General features: G+C 44.0%; 1 protein-coding gene across 6 annotated transcripts in view; it reads left to right on the forward strand.

The window, feature by feature from the left end:
* The window catches only part of ETV6 (ETS variant transcription factor 6), a 279,774-nt gene that overhangs the window by 37,653 nt on the left and 220,239 nt on the right, over positions 1–21,882 (forward strand). The window lies entirely within an intron of this gene.

Genomic DNA, 21,882 nt, shown 5'->3' on the forward strand with positions numbered 1-21,882 from the left:
TACACCCAACATGTGACTGAAATATAACTTTTGTTCCCGAGGGGTGGTCGTCTTAGAAAAAAAGTTCTTCAGTTTCCACTGCGATAGAATCTTTTTATTTTTTTAAAGGACTCTCTGGGTCTGATCAGACAGGATTTTTTTCCCCCTCGTCTGATTGTAATTGCAAGCGCTGTCGGAGAGACAGTCCTGGTGTCAGCTTTTCCTAGGCATTGCACAATGAATTTTTTTTTTAAAACCAAGGTGAATAAAGTTGCTGAATAGTTATTTTACTCCGATCCATATGAAAGTTGAGCAATCCCAAAGTAGAAAACTCCTGTGATGCAGGGAGAGGAAGAACTAAGCAACCAGGCAAAATGACCTTCTGTGTTTGACAGTGCAGAGAGGCTATCTAAGCAGCACTCTGTAAATGCAGGGCGGTAGATGTTTGTAAACACACTGCTGGGCTACCCAGTAGTTGTGTGTATGCATGTCTATATATCTGTAAAGACTGTGGTGTTGCGGTTTGTTGCTTCTAAAAAGTTGTTGTAAAGTTTGCCACCATTGGGAGGCAGGATGATTTATCCATCTACCCGTGTTATTTTTCCCATCGCTGCATTTATTGTACACTTTATTCATTTCACTGTTCCACCAGTACCCAGGTAGAAAGCCTTCCGCTCTTGTGAGAGGCTGAAGCTGCTGAAGTTTGTTTTTGGTTTGGCCTATTTAATGTGTGTTCACTGAATGGACACTACAGCAACAATGAACAAATAACCTGTTTTCTTCCTCTGTGGGGAGTTAGAAAAACCCTTCCTGGTTTAACACTGCCTTTCAATTAGAGTCTGTGTAGGGGAAACGCAGTAGTTCATCATACGTGCTTACTAGGTTTTTTATAATTAGAATCACATTTTGGTGTTTCTTATCAGAAAAGATATTCATGGGTTTGAGGATAGGCTAATGTGAAATCAAAAGGTGTTTTGGGCTTCTTTGTTTTTGCCTCACAAAAATGCCTAATGGAACTTTTAGGCTTTTGTGTTTGTACATAACTGGAGGTAGCAGTATGTCTGTGGGCATGGGGCGTGCCACACTAAAGAACTTAAGGTACTTTGATAATAATACTTCAAAACCAGTTTCTTTTGCGGTATAAATTAGATTCTACACAGAGTTCAGGAAAATCCTGCGGTATAGATAATCTAATTTATTTGACGCTTCATAACAGAGGTAACTAAATAGTAGGATATTCAATAAATAAATTGTATTTGGCTCAGTGGCAATAAACCCGACATCAGGAAAATCTGGATCAACTACAGATCAGTAACTTTAGGGCAAAAACAACAAAAAACAATGCTTTCTGTGACGTTTCTTGATCCTCTTCTAAACTGCATCCCCACCGTTCTGATGGGCTTATGGTGGTGTGCTGGCTGCAGACTGCTACTGAGTGGTTTGTTTCATTGTGCTCCAGTCGGAAAAAGAGTACAACAGCCCCTTGCCTTACTCACATACAGAACCAATCCCAGGCAAAACGCGTTCTTAAATGCAACATGAAAATTGTCTGTAATTTGCATATCATTTTTTTCCTTATTGCTTACAACTCAGTTCTTTCAGGGTGCCTCTTTTCATTACTGTGTACTTCTATGTAATTAAAATAGATTTAATGTTCTTTACCAGAAAGGAAAGAATCACTTTTATTTTGGATTGTTCTTTATGGAACCAGTATGTATTTGCTTAGACTGCATGTGTCTAGGTGAACGTATGTGAAGAGTATCTTTCCATGGAGTTTGTTTAATTCAGTGTTCCAATAATAATCACTAGAGATCAAGGACTGGGATTATTCCAGGTCATCTGAAATGTTCTGGTGATGCGTGCTGCGTTTCATTTAGTCCTTGGGATGTGGTACGGTGACTGCATAATAAAAAATGTTTGCTGGTAACCCACAAGCAAGTTGCTTGCTTCTAGAGTCCAGTAAACAATATGCTTTTCTGTGTAGTGACGAACGAATGTCGGAGGTTTTCAAGGATGAGCTGATGAACCTGATATACCGAACTCCTGTGACACAAAAGGCTCTCACTGTGGAGAGGTTTTTCCCAGTCCTCCTCTCCACTCCTGAAACCGTCCTCACTTGCTTTCATTCCTTACAAGTAGCGGGTCAGCAGGCAGACAGTTCCTCAGCGGCTGGTGAGATGCAGCCACAGAGGGAAGTACTTTGTTTATTTCTGAGCAGTGCCTGCTCTGCTAGAAAAGAGTAGTGTTCGATTTGGGTGGAGTTTCCAAGGTGAAAGTTTCTGAATTGGTCAATCAGTGACGCCTTTGTAAAGTTGGCTCATGTGGTGGCTGCTCGCAATGAATGCCTGATAAGGGCTTTTCTGTTTCTTTTGCACTGTATAAGTTTGCTCCCATCACCTGGGGAAGTTAATATCAGACACACACTTTTTACGGTAGAAGAGAGGTTGACTACTCCAAGGTCACTGAAACTCTCACTGAGCCTTATTGTTTCTCTACACGCGACTTGCAGAAAGCAGGAGTGCTCGAGCACACCTGGGGGGGTCTGTCCTACAACGCTTGAAGGTTGTGGCACTGTTGTCATGGAAGTTCAAATGCTTCAATTCCTGACCATTTGGGGTCATTTAAATGGAAGGAAAGGATCAACTCTCTATAAAAAGTCAAATTATTTTAAAGAGGATTGCATGGCTGACTGTGCTGGTCACAGGAAGAAGGAAGAGGCTGTCTTTTCCATCATCAGCCTTCACCTTCAAGTCACCTCTTCAGTTCTAAGTTTGACCAAGTTGCAGCGGAAGGTGGTTGTGGCCTAGCAGACACGGTCCCTTGTCAGGCTTGGCACAGCTTGTTAGTGGGCCAGGACTAACCAGAATCCAAAAACGAGTCACACAGTGTCTCTAGTCCTCTCCTTCCCTGCTGTCCTTATCAGTCAGCTTTCATAGCAGAAGGAAATCTGGTTTTTAAAATTTTGCTACTAACTGGGAGACTCTTTCGAGCTCCCCTTCTGGACTCTGGGCTCCTTGGGTTTAGTGATGATTATCTTGGTGTCCTAGTAGTTAGCTTGGCAGCTGGCATAGAAATATTTCTCAGTAATGTTTGCTGATGTGAATGAAGTGAGAGGTGGGAGGAGGCCAGGCCCCTTTCCTCTTTCTGTCTGCGTGTAACCTCAGGGTGACGTAACACTTTCATCCACTGGCTTGCTTGCAGAAAGCACTCAGTAGGGCCCACTACAGCCTTAGAGAGGGCTAGAGCACTCCTGGGGGGTCTGTCCTCAAATTCTTATTAATAGAATTTTGATACAATAATGTTTTATAATTTTTTTTGGAGACAGAGTCTCGCTGTGTCGCCAGACTGGAGTTCAGTGGTGCGATCTTGGCTCACTGCAACCTCTACCTCCTGGGTTCAAGCAATTCTCCTGCCTCAGCCTCCCAAGTAGTTGGGATTACAGGCGCCCGCCACCATGCCCAGCTAATTTTTGTGCTTTTGGTAGAGATGGGGGTTTCACCATGTTGGCCAGGCTGGTCTTGAACTCCTGACCTCAAGTGATCTGCCCGCCTCAGCCTCCCAGAGTGCTGAGATTACAGGTGTGAGCCACTGCGTCCAGCGTAATGTTTTATTATTTTGATAAAATTCTCAAAAACTGCTTTTGTGTCAAAAATAACAAAGAAGGAAATTGAGGAAAAGGTACAACAAAGGGGCTTAAGGAATTGCTTTAACAGGTTCAGATTAGCAGGCTTCTAAGTGCCCCCCAGTTTTTCTGACAATAGAATCAGGGAACTTTCAAACATTCAGAGTTTGAGAGACCTTAGAGATCCCCTGGGACAACCTCCTCTATTTTTTATAGGGAGGGGATCCAGAGAGCTAAGGGGTTTGCTTCAACCCATGGGTGAGTGAGCCAGGTTTGGAGGACACAGGCCTGCAGGTTCTTAGGCCACTGCATTCTCTGGGTTCATGGTGTGTCCCTATAAAAGGCCAAGGAAACTCGATATAATAGGCTTCACTCTCTCTGGCACTTCCTAGCTTGGTCCATTTTAATCACAAGCCAGCTGGTCTGAGGGCACGGGGGTATGTGCCAAGGAAGATGGTATGTGGGGGTAGAAATGGGCCACTGGGGTCTGGTCAGGTGTGAGAAGAGGAAGTAGTAGGAGGGAGGGGATGAGAGAAGAAGGGCCTGACGGACTTGTATTGGCACCACTATTTGCAGCTATATATATATATATATATATATATATATATATATATATATTTTTTTTTTTTTTTTTTTTTTTTTTTTTTTTACAGTGCACAAAGGCCTGCAAGTTCTGTTTTGGGCTGAAGGCCCCCTATCTGCTGTTAGGACTCCTTTGAGGAATCCTTGGGTGGGCCGTAGGCTCTTTTATCAAGGGTCAGACAATCCTATTTATACTTTAATTTCTGTGTAGTAAGCTCCCTGTTTCAAACAGTCAAAGCTAAAAATGTGGCAGCTGGCCCTGGAGAAGTAGCTATCCTGCTCAGGATAAGTAAGTCAAGGGCAAAAAATACCCCAGATGTGAGCATCAGAGGCAGGTAGAGCTAAGTCACATTCTGCTCCTCTGAGTGCAGCTGTATTTGTGCACACCAGGAAAGAGCTGGGGGCAAGGTGGGGGCACAGGGTTGCTGAGAGTAACTCACACAGCAGTTTCATTTTTTTCACCAATTTTTAAAACTTGCCCTTTGGTGTGGATCTCCCAGCCGAGTGATTCAGTGTCAGATGAAGCCCTGTAGGGTGTGCCATATAGAAATGACATGTTTGTTCTATGTGAATACTGCTTTAGAGACAATCCTGGAGCTTGTTTTCAGGTAAGGGTCCACCACTTCCATATTTGTTGTTAGATGTGTGTTGGGAACCAATCTCCGTGTGTATTTGTTGAATAGAATGAGTGTGCATTTACTCAGGGTTCCCACGCCAAAAGGGACCCAGCTTAAAGACTGTTCACTGCCAAACCTAGTATTTGGGGACAGAAAGACTAGACTAAATTAGTAAAAAGTTAGAATTATAGCCTATTAAAAAACAAACACATTTTTATTGATTTTCCGAACATACAGGAACCAAACTAATAAAAGTGTTGCTTACTGGGGCATCTCAGGGAACACTCCAATGAATAGGCAAAAATGTGTTCCACATTATGCATTGGGTAGAAACTAGTGCTACCATGTGCTTGGAACTGTTCCTTTAGTGTCAAAATATTACCACACATTTTATTTGCTCTGTTAATTTGTTTGATAACCTTTTCTTCTTAGTAAAAATACAGAGTTCAGTCTGGTCGTTGTCTAAATGATCTGGAATTCCCAGAGTGTGGGCGAGGGGCTTGATTAGAAAAGGTATTGCCCCATGATAAGTGTGGACTCTCAGATGAGCATAACTGCTCACTCAGCCCTATGGATTTCGCTTACAGGAAACTGTAGAATGCTTGCATTTCTGAAACTTTGTAAATTCTCTGTAATTAAAGGTGTTCGTCTGCTGTTTTAGTGGCCGTTGCTCTACAACAACCAGTTGTAGCTTACAGCTATATAGTGATTTATTACAAAACACTTTCTTCTTCTCCTTTTCCTTCTTCCTCTTCCTCCTCCTCTTCTTCTTCCTCCTCCATCATCATCACCGGCATCATTTATTGAATGCTACTGCATGCTGGTCCTTGTGCTGTTTTATATACATTATATACATTATCTCATTTATTCTTCATAGCTCTCTGGGGATGCAGTTTTTCTCTCCATTCTACAAATGAGGAAACTGAAGCCCAGAGAGGTTAAGTGATGTATTGGCCTAAGACCTCGCAGGCTGTAAGTGGCAAAGCTAAGGCCAGAATCTCTACTGTGGGACTCTAATTCCAAAGTATTTTCTATGAGGGCATTCCAAAGTGCAGCCATTTTTGCGAAGAAAATTAGGAAACTTGAAGTGACGGGTGGCTGGTGGATTGTTACATAAGCTGAGATGAGAGGCAGGAATAGAGCTGGCAGAAGTGCTTGCAGAGGTTCTGAATTTCCTCTGCTTCCTGGTCTCTTCTGAAGATGGGTCTTCCTAGCCATTACACAAGTAGCGGGGACAACCAGATGGTCACACAAAGCCACCACCCACTGTGGAATGAATGTCTAAGTTTTCCATATTTACCCCAGTCTCTAATGTCCTCTGGTGAAATTTTGTCTTCTGATGGGTTTCATTTTGGGCCCTTGTTGTTTTTCTCAGATGCCTTTCTTTTCCTTCTGTTTTTCTCTTGCATCCTCCGGTGCTTAATGGCTTCTTCATGAAGCAGTTGGAAATCTGAGAGATTGTGTCCTCATCCTGCCCGGCCTCGGGCTAGACACCTTCTTTGCCTGCTTTTTACTTCCTAGTCAGTTGCTTCTCCTTATACAACTTTTTTTTTTTTCCTTTTAAAGGTTTTCACACAATCCATAAACACAAATTTTTGTTTTTCTTAAACCATCTCTCATGTACATCTTTAATATTATGTGATTTCCAGGAATCTATTTCAGATATTCCCTCATTTTCCCCTATAACAAAAGGAATCATCTTTTTTTGACTCCTATCTCGATGGCTTGACCCAACTCGCCTGTTCTAATTTCCTGGAATGAAGTGAGCATTTCGGCCATCTGACTTTATACATTTCTGATTTTGAATGACTCTAATGAAGAGAGTCTTCAGAGCAAATGTAGGGAAAGAAACAGAGAAAGAGAGAGATGTGTTATGGAGATAATATGAGGGGATTTAGAGAGCATTATCCAAATTTGTCATGAAGCAAATGAGGAAACTGAGTCTTGTGGCCTTTAAAGAGCTTGCCTGAGATCACATTCCTAACTGATCAAGCCAGAGTCAGAATCAGCGTTCCATCCTAGGTCCATGTTCCTCTAAGACCATAGCAGAGGAAAAATGAGAAAAAGCAGGCAAGAATTCAGAAAGCATAGCTTCCTTTTGAAGATTCACATGACATATTAGTGTTCATCATTGTGACTTCCAAGTGAAAGACAGAGTTCATGTTATGAGATTTAAGAAGTGAAGAAAGAATGCAATGTATTTTGGAAAGATATCTAACAAAAATGGTTGGCATAGGAATAATGTTAAGCTTTAAAAGGCTAAGCTTCAGTTATGTGGATGAATGATTTATGAAAAGTACTCCCCCATGAAGACACAAAAGAGGTAGCCAATGCATCTGCAAGCTCTTGAGGCCTGATGGCCTCCCTGGGGGTATTTTCCCTTTGTATGTGGGAGTCAGATATACGGAAAACGACTTCATTTCCTGAATGACCCAAAAAGGACGCGTTGCCCTGCTGAGTGCCAGTTGGTGAGTGTGCTCAATGGTGTTAGTGTTGCCACAGTGTAGTTCCAGTCACCACGTCTTTTGATTTTGACTTGCATTTTCTTCTGTCTTATGTTGTTCTTTGGTTCTTACCTGTAAAGCTGACTTCCCTTCAGGAGATTGTAAGGTGCTCAGAAAAGGGCTTTACCTCACTGCCATGCTGTGGATTCTCCTAGGGGAAGAGTACAGACAATGGAGTAGACAGACCCATGAATCCTGGTTCCTGAACTTGAACTTGTTCAAGCTACTTAATCATGAACCTGTTAACTCATCTGAAGTGGTAATAAAAATGTGTGTCTCTTAGGGTTGTTGGGATATGTACATTGCCCAATGTAGTGCTTTATACTGTTAAAAAGTTAGTTCTCCTCCTCCTTTATACATCCTCCATAACACATGGATCTGGAAGAGGCTAGAGATTTTCTGGTTCTGTGCCCACATTATACAGTTGAGAATACAGAGGCCAGGGGATGGTTTGTTTTTGTTTTTGTTTTTGAGACAGAGTCTCGCTCTGTCACCCAGGCTGGAGTGCAATGCCGAGATCTCAGCTCACTGCAACCTCTGCCTCCCAGGTTCAAGCAATTCTGCTGCCTCAGCCTCCCGAGTAGCTGAGATTACAGCTGTGCACCACTCACCTGGCTAATTTTTGTATTTTTGGTAGAGACAGGGTTTCACCATGGTGGCCAGGGTAGACTCAAACTCCCGACTTCAATTGATCCTCCCGCCTCGGCCTCTGAAAGTGCTGGGATTACGGGCGTGAGCCACTGTCCCCGGCCCCCGGCCAGGGATGTTAATGGCCTTGCTCAAGCTCGTGTGGCTAGTTGGTGGTGCCATCTGAACTAAAATCTAGGCCTCCCGAGGCAGCTGACTCCCTGCACAGTGCTCTTGTCACTATCCCATTGAGTTGTTCACAGGGCTGGGGTCACTCAGTGCTCAAAAAAGCTCTTATTTTAACTTTAATTGAATACAAGCCTCAACAATAGGAGAGATGAGCCAAGTGCAATTATATGATAATAGCAAATGCCTTTTGCATCTTACAGCAGAATTTTGAAGGAATAGCTAATGTGGTTCTGAATAAGTTTCCAGAGATGAAAGAAAAGGAAAAAACCTAAGTCTGGAAGTACTGTACAGTGAGTCTAACTAGCATTATTACTCAGCGCTCAAGTATTTGAACCTATTCAGGGATCTGCTCCTTCATACAGTTGCTTATTATTTGTGACTGGGGTGAGACTTGAAAGAGAGCATCAATTCTCTAGTCTGCTTTTGTTTAACAGGCAGTTCCATGTCTGTCTGACCACAGAACAGACACTGTTTGCTGTGGGCTGGTGAATGTTCACTTTCAAGAGCAGGGAGTAGATGGCCCTTCATGGAAGTTTAATTATACAGAAGAGTTTGAAAAGGCCAAGTTTGTTACTTTGGGGCATGGGGAAACCTTCCTCTCTAGCAGATGTGAGGGGACCGAAGTGTCTCTTTTCAGCAGTTGTATTCTTCTTGCTGTGGACCTAAATTCGATCCTAAGTCATTCTTTGTATGTACATGGCAAATGAGAAGATGAACTATAGACTGGAAAATAACCCTTTTTTGAGGAATTGTGGAGAAAATGTTACCCACCTGTCCCTCCTACCCCCCATGCAATAAGTGTGGGCTACTTAATACTCTTGAAGCAAGAGTTTAGGTTTGGAGAGAAACTGCCCCTCTGATCTCCTCCTGGAAACCACAAGTGGAAGTTTGTGATTTTCTTCTCAGCTGCCCTGTCCCTTCTCCCTTGGGTTATGACAGGCCGCGTAACTTTATCTTTCTTAGGACTTATCTCTTTGATGAGGTCAGTAATCCTGCTTCACTTACGTCCCCTATACGTAAGATTGCCATAACCAAAGATGACGTGCTGACTCTAAAGCATTTCCCGGAAAAAATGAGCTACAGATAGAAGTAAGGCTCGTAATTTAAAAAATCGAACCCCAGAGAACAGCCTGTCTCTGAAGTTAACCATTCCCCCAATACTTTCTCTTGTTTCCCTGGTGAAAGTGTGAATCTGGGTTGTGGCAGGGGAAGTTCTGGCACTGCTAAGAGGTGAGGAAGGAAGAGGGAGGGCCCAGAGCTGCCCACCTCACTGCAGGTGTGGCCTGGAAGAGTGCCGGGGTCTCTAATGAAGAATCAAGGTCAAGGGATGAAGAGAAGTTGGCGAAGGGGCACAAAAATACAGCTAGATAGAAGGAATGTGTTATAGTACTCATTAGTACAATAGGGAAATTAGAGTTAACAATAATTTATTGTGTATTTCAAAATAACTAGAAGAATTGTACTGTTCCTAACACAAAAGAAAAATGTTTGAGGCAATAGATATGCCAGCTACCCTGATCTGATCTACACATCTGCACAGATATCAAAATGTCACATGTACCCCCAAAATATGTACAACTATTATATATCAACAAAAAAAATCAAAGAGACAATTTAGAATAAGTATGCTCTCAAGCCTAGTGACTAATATGTGGACAAGTAGATCTGCACTAGGGTATACAGGAGGAAGTATTATGGAGACTTCATAAAAAGGGAGATGGGGTGGGGCGTGGTGGCTCACGCCTGTAATCCCAGCACTTTGGGAGGCCGAGGCGGGTGAATCACCTGAGGTCAGGAGTTCAAGACCAGCCTGGCCAACATGGTGAAACCCTGTCTCTACTACAAAAATTAGCCAGGTGTGGTGGTAGGTGCCTGTAATCCCAGCTACTCGGGAGGCTGAGGCAGGAGAATCTCTTGAACCTGGAAGGTGGAGGTTGCAGTCAGCTGAGGTTGTGCCACTACACTTCAGCCTGGGCGACAGAGTGAGACTCTGTCTCAAAAAAAAAAAAAAGGGAGATGGGGGACATGGTGGGAATTTGCTAAGCTCTTTTGTTAACTGCTTTAAAGAACTCAGACTAGGGAAGGAAACTTCTCTCAAGTTTATTGCTGGTTGTTATTTCCAGACCATTTGTCTTTCCCAAACTGCCCTTGGCCATCAAATCAGACTCCTGCTGGAGTAAGCCTCATGGTAGTGTCTCTTGGCTCACCTCTGTGGTTTTGCTAATTATTTTCATGTATTGACCTGGGATCACAGACCAGGCACCCAAAGGGACAGAGGTGAGTTCTTTTTCTTTGGGCCTCTTTGGATACTCATAACCCAAGTCCCTGCGACAGGTTTTGGAAAAATGGCACATCTGAAGGCTTGGATCCGTGGTGCATTTTGTAACTGCTCTATCCTCTTTTCTTTAAGGTCTTGCTGTGTCACCCATGCTGAACTACAGTGGTGTGATCATAGCTCACCGTAACCTCAAAGTCCTGGGCTCAAGTGATCCTCCTGCCTCAGCCTCTGGAGTAGCTAGGACTACAGGTGCACCACCTCGCCTGGCTACTTTTTTAAAAAACTTTTTGTGGAGACGAGGTCTTGCTTTGTTGCCCAGGTTGCTCTCAGAACTCCTGGGCTCAAGTGATCCTCCCACTTCGGCCTCCCAAACTGCTAGGATTATAGGCATGAACCACTGTGCCTAGCCGTTTTGTCCTCGTTTTGACTTGAGATCTGGGAGATTTTAAAGATCCGTGTCTTGAGTTCACTTGACTGGTGCTTTGCACTTTTGAGACCCGTCACTCTCCTGACTAATAGGTCTTGACTGCCACTAATGGCCAGCGATGGCTGGGAACAGCAGGACACTCTCACTTTGCACCTTTTGATCTGGTCTTTATTCAAAGTGGGGTGAACCCAGTGGGAGAGTTGTTGTTTGGGGGATAAAGTCTGGGTGACAGATTCTTCAGGCTGGGTAAGTCTCCTGTTCTCCCCGACTTTGAGACCTGAATGACCTGATTTGGCTGACTACACCTCCAGTCCCCTGGACAGCAGCCAGCTCCTTTGATTTTGTGCCATTTAGTCCTTCCCTTCGTCTGCTGACGCTGATACTTTCGGGTGAGGTGGAAGGAGAGAGCATACCTGTTGGTGAGGTAAGAGTGTTTTCCTTCAGAGAACCAAAGAAACAAAGGCTCCCTTTCTGAATTTTGTATTCTGCCTCTTTGCATCTCTGAGGCTCCTTGTGTCTGGCAGGGCTGTGAGTGAGGAGATGAGGGTGTGCTCCTCTGCAGGCAGAAGTCAGCTGTAGGTCAGATGTGGCTTTGGAACACAATGGAATCCAGGGGGAATGTTGGCGAGCACAGCAAGGCTGGGGTGATGATCCTCTAATCTTTTGCAGCGTGCTGTAAGAGTATCTTTAACTTTCGCCGAGACAGGCAGGGCAATGAGCAAAAGGACCTCGGTGTTAGGTGACATCTCAAGTAGGGCACCTGGTAGTACACCTGTCTTGCATGTTCCCACCCTTCCCAACACTTTATCTTTTTGAAGCCACCTACCCTTAGAAAATGAACAAGGAGCCACTGACATAGACAGCAGTATATTTACTTATCTTTTGGGTGCAAAGCAGTTTGCCCTGCTGGGAGAGATGTGGGATAAGGCCCCAGAGTGGAAAAAAACAAAAAAACCTTAAAAATGCAAGAAGGAAGAAAGGTGAGCCAGCAGGTCCCACTGAAAGGCCTTGTTATTGCAGCAAAGAGGGAAGAGGTGGGCCCAGTGGCACAAGTCACTAACATTCTTCTGAGAGTCACTAGCCAGTTCTTCTGAGAATTTCTCTGTCTTGAAAAACTTGGTAAAATGGCCAAATGGAGCTTCTCCGAACTGGGGGGAATGCCTGTGTGTGCGTTCGTTGTTAGCCATCATGTTGAACGGTCTGATTTAAGGGAAAGTTGGTCTGTGTACATTTTCATTTCAGCTGTGGTCTTTGAAGGTTCGCCATGGAGGAGGTGTGGGTGGATGAGAATAGAGTCTTCTGCCTCTTGGTTGGCTTATATGTAGGTTATAGGTGAATGTGAGTTCACAACCCCCAGCCTATTTCTTATTTGGGTGCACTTTTGGATGACTTGCAGGGCTGAGTTTGGGAAAACCCAGTTACTCTTCCTTTATGCACATATTTCTGCCAGACTAAATGCCAAATAGATAATTGGAAAGAATTTTCTTCGCAGCCCTGGTCCCCAAATTGGTGTCTGTGATTCTTCCTAGGGTCTCATATTATGAGAGTGCACTCCCTTTAATCTTTTGGGACCTCAAGTGGGGTCTGTGTGGACAAGATTGTGCTTCTTTGAGAAACTTCTTGCTGCACACCGGCCAGGGTAAGGCAAGAGTTAGTCCTGTTGGCTGGGTGGTTCTTGGGCAGTTGAGCATGCTTAGCACTTGAGAGGTTTCTGTTATACCATTTGCCAAAAGGGACATCTCTCAGCTGGTCCTAGTGCCCCAGGGCACAAATGTCAGGCTTTAGGAGAAAATGCACAATTTCAGGTTCAGTCTTTATCTGCATTTGTGTGCATGAATGGACTAATAATTGCAGTGCATTGAACGATTTCTGCATACTCCAACACCTAGAAAGTAGCTTCCTGGGTTAGGGAACGGTTCCTAGGTACAGCTACCAAAGGCTCAAGCTTAAGCACCAACACTGGAGGTTAGAATTAGCACGCTCTAGGGAGGACAGTGAGAGGGTAGCTGACACAATGCCTTTATGGGCTATTTTTAGCTTTAGTCAGGCCTATCTGGAGTGGCTTGTGCTTTCTTGGGCACCGTCCTGCATTTATTCCAGGGTTTGTGCTTGTGACTGTTTGCATATATGCCACATGTATTGCATGCTCATGGGATGATAAATTGCAGAAATTATGGCATAATCTGTTTTCTAGCATATAGAGGAAAAGATTACACAAAATCCAGCCTTGTTGTGGCGAAGAAACCTAACATATAGATGTAAAATATATCTCCTTGGAGGCCTGGCTTTGTGATGGGCTATAAACGGATTGTTAAACAGCAGTGTGAGGGGCTGTTAACAAGCTGTTTCTAAGAGCATCTCCCTGGTCTGGTCTGAAAAGGTAATGTGTATATATTGTACATTTGAGATAGTTTGCCTGTGGTGTTTATATGTTGGTAGGTTGTGTGTGTGTGTATGTGTGTGTGTGTGTGTCTTGTCTCTCTTCAGTGGTGAACTGAAAAAATAATTTAAAGTGTTGTTTATGTGCTTCTATGTTAGTGTCTACATTCCAAACTGGGCAATATTTTTTTTTAAGCTGGCTTAAGTGAAGAGGTGTTTGGTCAGCCACAGGGTATGAATCAACCAAACTTCAAAAAGCTTCAGTGTGTTTTTGATAACACTCTTAAGTATTTAATAGCTGCTTTAAGGATTTGTGCCTTAGTGTACTTGGATGAATAGGTAAATCACCTCCCCATCAGCAAACTAGCATTTGGGTTCCCACGTTGGCAAAGCAGGGTTCCTGTTATGTGTCTGGTCGTATTTGAACTTCTTTTCACATTCAGGTGACATAGTTGAACATCAGTCCGTGCCAGTTTCTGCTACTATTGGGTTTTTAATGGAAGAGAACTCTTTCTTGTTACTACGATGCCATGCTTCTGCTGTGTTAGCAGCTGCTGTATTGAAAAACAGGTGTCTCTTATAATCCTCTGACTGGATCAGTTTGCTAGCCTGGCAGAGTCTTATTGTTATTGTTTTTATTTATTTATTTTTGTCCCACATAAGTCAGAAACTGCCAAGAGATGTTGATGAGTGGGATTAATATGAGAGGAGATGGCAGCTTTTCTTCGTGGAGGTTTCTGTTACAAGAATCTAAGAGTCTGATGAAGATAGGGCTAAATAAAACCAGGATACGACTCACAGGGGAGAACCACCAAAAGAAGGGTAGTAAATGAATGGTTCTGTCAAGTCACCTCTCTGTCGTTCTTCTAAGGCCAACTTAAAGCCAGCACTGCTACAAAAGCCATCCAGGACTAAGGTTAGCGAACAGTGACCCTTGTTTGGTCCACGATGCACTAACAGACTCTTCCACTTGTTGCTTCTTACTGCTACTGGAATGGAAGCTTTGGGAGGGCAGGTGTGCCATCTTTTCCAGCCTGCCAGGCAGTCTTTCTCCTCCATACCGGCTGTCACTGCCTTCCTTCTGGCCTCAGACCTTTCAGTTGTCTCCTCTCTGATCTTCCTTCCTCCATTTTGTCCCCACCCCCAACACAACTTGGAATGATTCTTTGCAGATGAAAATGTGATCTTGTTACTCTCTGTCTCACACCACAGTACCACAGAGTAGCATGAACCCCAGCTTCTTGTCACCTGCGAGGCCCTTTACTGCCTACCTTTCTAGTATCATCTCCACATTATGTTCCAACCACATAATGAACTTTTTTCTCAGGAGGACATGGTTTCGCTCTGTGGCCAAGGCTGGAGTAATCTCAGCTCACTGCAACCTCTGCCTCCTGGGCTCAGGTGATTCTCCCATCTCAGCCTCCCGAGTAGCTGACACCACAGGCACGTACCACCACACTAGGCTAATTTTTGTATTCTTCGTAGAGACAGGGTTTCACCAGGCTGGTCTCAAACTCCTGGGCTCAAGTGATCCGCCCAACTCGGCCTCCCAAAGTGCTGGGATTATAGGCATGAGCCACTATGCCCAGCCCATGTAATGAACATTTATGCCTGGAATCTTCCCTCGATCTTCTTTCTGCCTGGCAGCCAATTTGTCATTGGAAGTCCATTTCTCAAGCCTCCCTGTTGCTGCTGGGCACAGTGTTCCCGCGGCTTATTGAACTTGCTTCTGTTATTGGCAACAATCCAGTTATCCTTGAATTATCATCCACACTAGACTGAAAGCCTGCTGAGGACAGGAGTCTGATGGGTTCATTTTTATATTTCCAGTGTCCAGCTCAAGGTCTAGCACAGAGGACAGCCAATGGCTATTAATTGAATAGAATTTCTTAATCAGTAGGTATTTATTAAGCTTCTGTTACGGACTTAATTGGTGCCAGGCTCTTTGATATGTAAGATAAAGACCTCACACAGTTGACATCCTGAGCAAATACTCGGTGAGGGTTGAGGAAAGAAGAAAGGTAGAGACCTGTGTTTTGAAACATATCAGGACTCCATGTCAGGGCAAACATACTGCCACCTCCCATACCTAAGGGGCTCCTGTGAGGCGTAAGTACTGACATGTACACATAGGGCACTCACAAATGCTCTCCTTCTCAGTTGCCTACTTTCTAGAGGGGAATACAGACAGCTGGAGAAGAAGCTTGAGAACCTTCAGGCTGGATGTGCCAGGAACAGCAGAGACAGCCCAAGATAAATGAATGTATTAACTGATCATCCTTTTTTTTTTGATGTGGCTCAGGATGCCTCTTGGGTCAGGGAGAGAGAACCAGTGGCTGTTTGTTGTAGCTGTGTGCAGTCTTGGCCATAGCTGGCTGTGGTATCTGGGACCCAGTGGCAGGTCACCACCGTATGGGGCTGCCAGTTGCTCCCCCACCCCATTCCTCTAAGAGCTAGTAGGGAGAGAGAACCCAGAAGAGCAGCACGGCTTGCTGAAACTTCTCTGAGGTCTGTGATTGGCCTTTCCATGTCAAGGGAAGAATCCCTCTCTTACTTGAGTCAGCTCTTTCCAGTCTTCTCTTGTACAGCCCATGTTCTCTCCTACCCTATCTGAGATGAAGATCTCTCTGGAGCTCTCGTTTTACTCCTAATGGGTTGCCTGGAGGGACTAAACCAGTGAGAATGACTGGGCGTACTATGGGACTAGAAAAACAACTCAAAGTTATGTCTTATGGATGGTAGGACAGCCTCAACCTTGCTGTTTACAGTGGATAGCCCAGTGACATTTATTTAAAGAGGGCAGTCTTAAGAGAGTGTGTTAGGGTTATGAATCTGATTAAGTGTGATCTGATAAGTGTGAAATGGACCACTTGGGAGAAATCAAGTTACTTTCAGATATAAGCAGACCAAACTGGGCCTTCCACACAAGCCTGAATAGCTCGTTTTTTCCCTATTTCTGTTGCCATTGAGGTACAGCTGGGATTCAGGGCATTAGGATATGTGAAAACTTTTAGCTTCCTGAACCTAACCAGACCCCAGCAAGAGTCCTTTTACAGTTTCCCCGAAACTGTCACAAGTTTTCCTGACCGCCTGCTGGGGGCTTTCTGTTGCAGACCTACGCGGCAGCTGCCTGCCAGCCCTGCCAGATTTGACTTCATCTTGGCTGCAGGTGGGTCAGTCTCCACGAGGCTTCTCTTGGCCTGTCTGTCCACTCAGGGCATTTAAGGGTCCTCTTGCTTTGCTCAGATGGGCTCCTCGAGGGCTTGTGCAGTAGGTTGAGAGTTGTTACGGGTGCTGATCTGGACCACTTAGGGAGCAGAAAGCATAGGTCTGTATATGAATGTGAAAATACACATTTAAGAAGCTGCTCAGGTAGGGGCAGCCACGGAAGTTGTGCTCCCTCTTAAACACTCAGCGTACACACCTTATCCTCAGACAATGTGCTGCTTACATTTCCAGTGTCCAGCACGGCGCCTGGCACAGAGGAAGGCCGATGGATAGTAGTTGAACAGAATTTTTTTAATCATCAGGTATTTATTAAGCTTCTATTATGGACTTCAAGTTTCCTCCATGAATGCTACCAGAACCCTTTCTCAATGTCTTCACTGTTGAGGCTGTTGAGTGAGAAGCCATTTCCTTCCCCTTCTACTTCCCCTCCCTTTACAGCCTTACCAGGCCCAGTGTTCAGAGGACACAGGGACCTAGGGCTTGGTGCTCATGAACCTAGGGTTCCTAAGAATTAGTATGTCACAATCTAATCTGGAGACTATCCGCCATTTAGTTCCATGGTGGATTATGGTCTTGGTTCTAGCAACCTGCTGAAGAACAAACCTGGTGGTTTCTTTTCTTCTTTTTTTTTTTTTTTTAAATGGGGACTTGCCTTGTCTCCCAGGCTTGAGTACGGTGGCATGATCATAGCTCACTGCCTCGACCTCCTGGGCTCCAGCGATCCTCCCACCTCAGCTTCCCAAGTAGCTGAGGCTACAGGTGTGTGCCACGATACCTGGCTAATTTTTTTTTTTTTTTTTTTGAGATGGAGTCTCACTCGGCCGCCCAGGCTGGAGTGTAGTGGTGTGGTCTCGGCTTACTGCAGCCTCTGCCTCCCAGGCTCAAGCAGTTCCTTGCCTCAGCCTCCCGTGTAGCTGGGATTACAGGTGCACGCCGCCACTCCCAGCTAAATTTTGTATTTTTAGCAGAGACAGAGTTTCACCATCTTGGCCAGGCTGGTCTTGAACTCGTGACCTCGCGATCCACCCACTTCGGCCTCCCAAAGTGCTGGGATTACAGCCGTGAGTCACCACGCCCAGCCAATTTTTAAATTTTTTGTGGAGACAAGGTCTCACTATGTTGCCTGGCTGGTCTTGAATTCCTGGACTCAAGTGATCCTCCAGCCTCAGCCTCCCAAATTGCTGGGATCACAGGTGTGAACCGCCACACCCAGCTGAGAACAGACTTTTGAACTACCACAACTATAGGTCTGTTGGACATTGTTTTCAGTTGAAATTGCTTAAAAATTGACCTGCCTTGGAGAAAATTTCATGAGCCTTTTCTTAAAGAGTGACTGAAATGCCAATAAGAATGCAATAACAAGTGCCCTGTGTAGATGTGTGGGAGGGACACCCTCCCCTCCCTCCACCCAGCAAAAGCTAACGTACTTTCCAAATTCTAAATTGTGATGTGTGATTTGGTAAAGGACTTCGCACTGTTTTTTTTAAAAAAAATTGATGTGGCAAGCCTTACAAAAGGATATGCCGTTATATTCTAACAAATTATTTCTATCGAAAAGAGTATCATGTGAGATTAGGGCTGTAGAGGAACAGCCTTTCAACTAGTCTTCCATGTGGCAAAGGTGGCACCCAGTTTCCAAAGACAGCACAGACGCCAAGGGTCTTTTCTGAACTTCTTCGATTTTTATGATCCCTGGCTGGGTCGGAGAAGGGCTAGTTAGTATGTTTTTCTTTCTTCTGGATGAAAGTTGCAAGGACACTTAAGCCTTATGCTTCAGGGCGGAATCTGATCACAAGTTGAGATCAGGAGGAAATTTTCCCCCTGTGGCTTCCTATTGCACAATTGCCCGGCCAGGTGTGGTACCTCTGTTAAACAAAGACACACACAAGTGCACACCTCCTTACTGGCCATCTTCAGAGCAGGATGTTGGACGTTGTGGGCTAGCAGACTGGTTCCTTTGGCACGTCCCTGCGCTCAAAGATGGGAGGCAGCTGCCCGTCTGCTCCTGTATTTGGCTGTCCTCTGGGTGCGCTGTACTGAGCTCAGGGCCACGTCTTCAGATCCCTACAACTCTTTGCAACTCTTACTTTGTGGGACAATTAAAATTAGGTCTAATTCTGTACACACCCGCATGCACATGCACACATATCTTTTTAAAAGTTTTCCTTAAATTTGCTTCCCCTTTCCTGGGCTTTGCTTCCCCCTTCCCGGGCTTTACACCACATCAAACCCATATGCATTCCCAAAACATCAAAATACTGTTCACAAATCATAGTAGAACTCTTTAACCATAAGGTGCGCAGTTGCCAATCTCAAGCTTGGATTGTAAGCGACTTCGAAGTCTGATCCGAAAGACTGTGGGAGGAGGGGGAAGGAACATGTATGGACTTCTTTCCTCCCTCCTTTCCTCCCATCCTCACGTCCTCCCGTCCTCCCGTCCTCCCGTCCTCCCGTCCTCCCTTCCTCTCTTCCTCCTTTCCTCCTTTCCTCCTTTCCTCCCTTCCTCCCTTCCTTCTTTCCTCCCTTTCTCCTTCCTTTCTTCCCTTTCTTTCCTTTCTTTTCTCTCTTTTCTTTCCTTTCTTCTTTTTGAGGCCCCGGCTGTGCTGCCTCTTGTGCAATAGGATAATTACCAGCGATTCCCAGGCTCGCCTGCTTTTCTGCCTTTACATCTCTATCTCCTGTGGCGCAGTACTTCCTTCTGCCTCTATTATTAGCTTACTTAGCTTTACCATTTTCTCCACCTCCTCCCTGGGTCCCTCCCCATCTTCTTCCAGCCTTTCTTTCCCTTCACCTCTGTAAAGGTATTTTGGGGAGCTACCATTCATGTTCTATTCATACAGGAACCCTCTTTTCCTTTATTAATATAAAATAATCTTGGTCCTCCCTCATTTTATCATATATTCATTCATATTCCCAAAATAGAAACCGTCGCCACCAGCACGTAACGTCTGGCCTGTAAACCTTTAAAGCAGGATGTGCCGAAATGAGATCTTCACAAGCAGGTGTGCCTCATCCCCTGACCTGCAGGCCCTTCTTCCCCGGCGGCCATTCACTCATCTTCACACCATCTTCTTGCCCTTCTCTCTGCTTTTCGATGATTCTACCCCAATCACATTCCTTCCCAAAATGACTGTGTTAGTACTTAATTGTTCACCTGGGCTTGTTCATGCTGTAGTTCATCGTTTCCTTTTTTTCTTTAAAATTTTCTTGTTCTTTGGGGATACACTGTATTCTTGTAATTAGAGATTATATCAGTTTTCATGGCCAAAATTTGCCAAGTGGACATAATAGTATTTGGTATCAAGCACGCCTTTCAGGAAGAAGGGAAAAACCGTAGATTTTGGGCAGCTTTTGATTACAATAATTTCAAATTTCTAATAACTAAGAAGTACTTCATGTGATTCTTGTAGAGTAAAAGCTTAAAAATTGCCCCTTTCTTTGTAATTGATGTGAGTCTTACTTCGTTTGGGTAAGAAACCCAGTTTGAGGCTACCAATTTTTCAAATAGTGGTCTTAGAAACTAATTATTGCTGTAATTTCAATAACTAAGTAGGCATTCCTATTCAAACCTTTACTCAAGTCGTTATATTCTTTAACTATGGTTACTCATTTGTAACATTTTCCACTATAAGGGTAGTGACATCCTGTTTGTAACACACCCTGTCCTGGGACTAAATGGAAGGGATTGAGGAAATTCTGCTGGAGTCTAACCCCACCATAGGGCAGCATCATTTTAGGAACAAAAGCAGAGAAGCTCACACTCTTCTGAGTATAACTGGGGAGAAGATTTAGGGAGGTGGCTTGTAGGATCAGTTTTAAGACCAGGTCAGAGATACGTACAAATTCTTTCTTTGTAAATGAGAAGTGGCCTTTAATAGCTTTCATATGGATAGATGGGTAGGTGAAATATTATTCCACCTAAAGCATGACATTTCAGTAAGTACTACACTTTGAAACTTGCCTTGCAGGGTTTTAAAAATATTCTTTTCTGGGTTCTAATCATTTGTAATGAAGAGTCACTAGCATTTTATTAAAACCCATATTTTTTGGAGAGGGATATTAAGTGAGCAGGGATTGTGGGTTGTTCTTGCTTTTCCTTAACTGTCCTGCCCCTAAAAAGTGATGGGAATAACCCAAACCTTAAAGGTTCCTGGGGCTTTCTTTTTCCCAAGACAGGGACCTCCTCCTCTTCCCTGCTCTCATCCCACTTGTTCCTGAAAAAGGGTAAGGTTGGGGGGGCGGGGAAGAGAGAAGGAAATTAGGGTTCTAGCTTAAAACTGCTGCTAGAGTGTCTAGTTCTGGGAGCTTTTTGAGAGAGGCCCAAGGTGGCAGCCTTGTCTCTTTTGCCTCTTTCATTAAACCTGGGGTTTGCTGTACAATGCTTTGGGTCTCCTGTCCCAAAAATAAAGGGCTGTGGCAAGTATCATCCTGACATCTGTCCAATCAGTTCTGACTGCGAGGCACTTGTAATTCAGATGATAGTCATTAGATTTGGATAGAAAGAAATGAGATTTGATGTTCAGTAGATCAGTAGGGTGACTATAGTTCATGTTAATCAATTGTACATTTTAAAATTGCTTAAGGAGAATAATTTGAATGTTTCTAGTATAAAGGAAAGAGAAATATTTAAGGCGATGGATATACCAGTTAACTTGATTTGATTATAAATGTATCAAATCATTACATGTACCCTGAAAATATATACATCTAATATGTATCAATAAAAATAAATAAATTCATTAGAATAACAGAATTTAGACATTTAGAGCTATAGTTTAAGGAATTTCAGACCAAGGCCCAAAGCTCGGTTAAGTGACCTACTGAATTCAGGTCCCAAGGCTATTATTGCCATATTAGAACTAGAAGTCAGATCTCCTGACTCCCACCAGTGTATATTGACTTTTGACCCAGCAGTTAGTTTTATTTTAGGCTGTATTTTCGAAATAACAGATTGGTTCAAGTCAAAATAATCTTATTTGTGTGAAAAAAAACTCAACCAGGTGAACTGAGTGAATGAACCTACTTTTTAATTGGGTGTTTTTAGGTCATGTGAAAAAAAAAAAAACACGAATCAGAAGGTCCTGTGTGCTTCATGTTTGGATCTGATCCTTTTTTTTAAGCTGAAAATGAATGAAGGATGGTGGAGTAGGAACTAGGCTGTACGCATAAAACACTTGCCTGTCTGCCTTGTCACCTGCACTCCAGTGGGGTGTTTCTAGGGCTCATTGTAAGGTGAGAGGTGACTTCTGGACCCTTGACTACCCTGTTCCTTCTGTCGCAAAATATAATCAGGAGGTTTTTATTTGACAATGTACTCTGAGTATTGGAAGGAACCAACTCCCAACCCAAATCGAATCGCCTCTGAGATCCTATTAAACAGAAAATGCCCTGAACACCAGTATATGAAAATGCTTTGCTAGGATGAGCTCAAAGCATTTCATCCTCCAAAT

This window comes from Gorilla gorilla, chromosome 10 (genome assembly GCF_029281585.2).
Source record: "Gorilla gorilla gorilla isolate KB3781 chromosome 10, NHGRI_mGorGor1-v2.1_pri, whole genome shotgun sequence".
NCBI classification, from domain to species: Eukaryota; Metazoa; Chordata; class Mammalia; order Primates; family Hominidae; genus Gorilla; species Gorilla gorilla.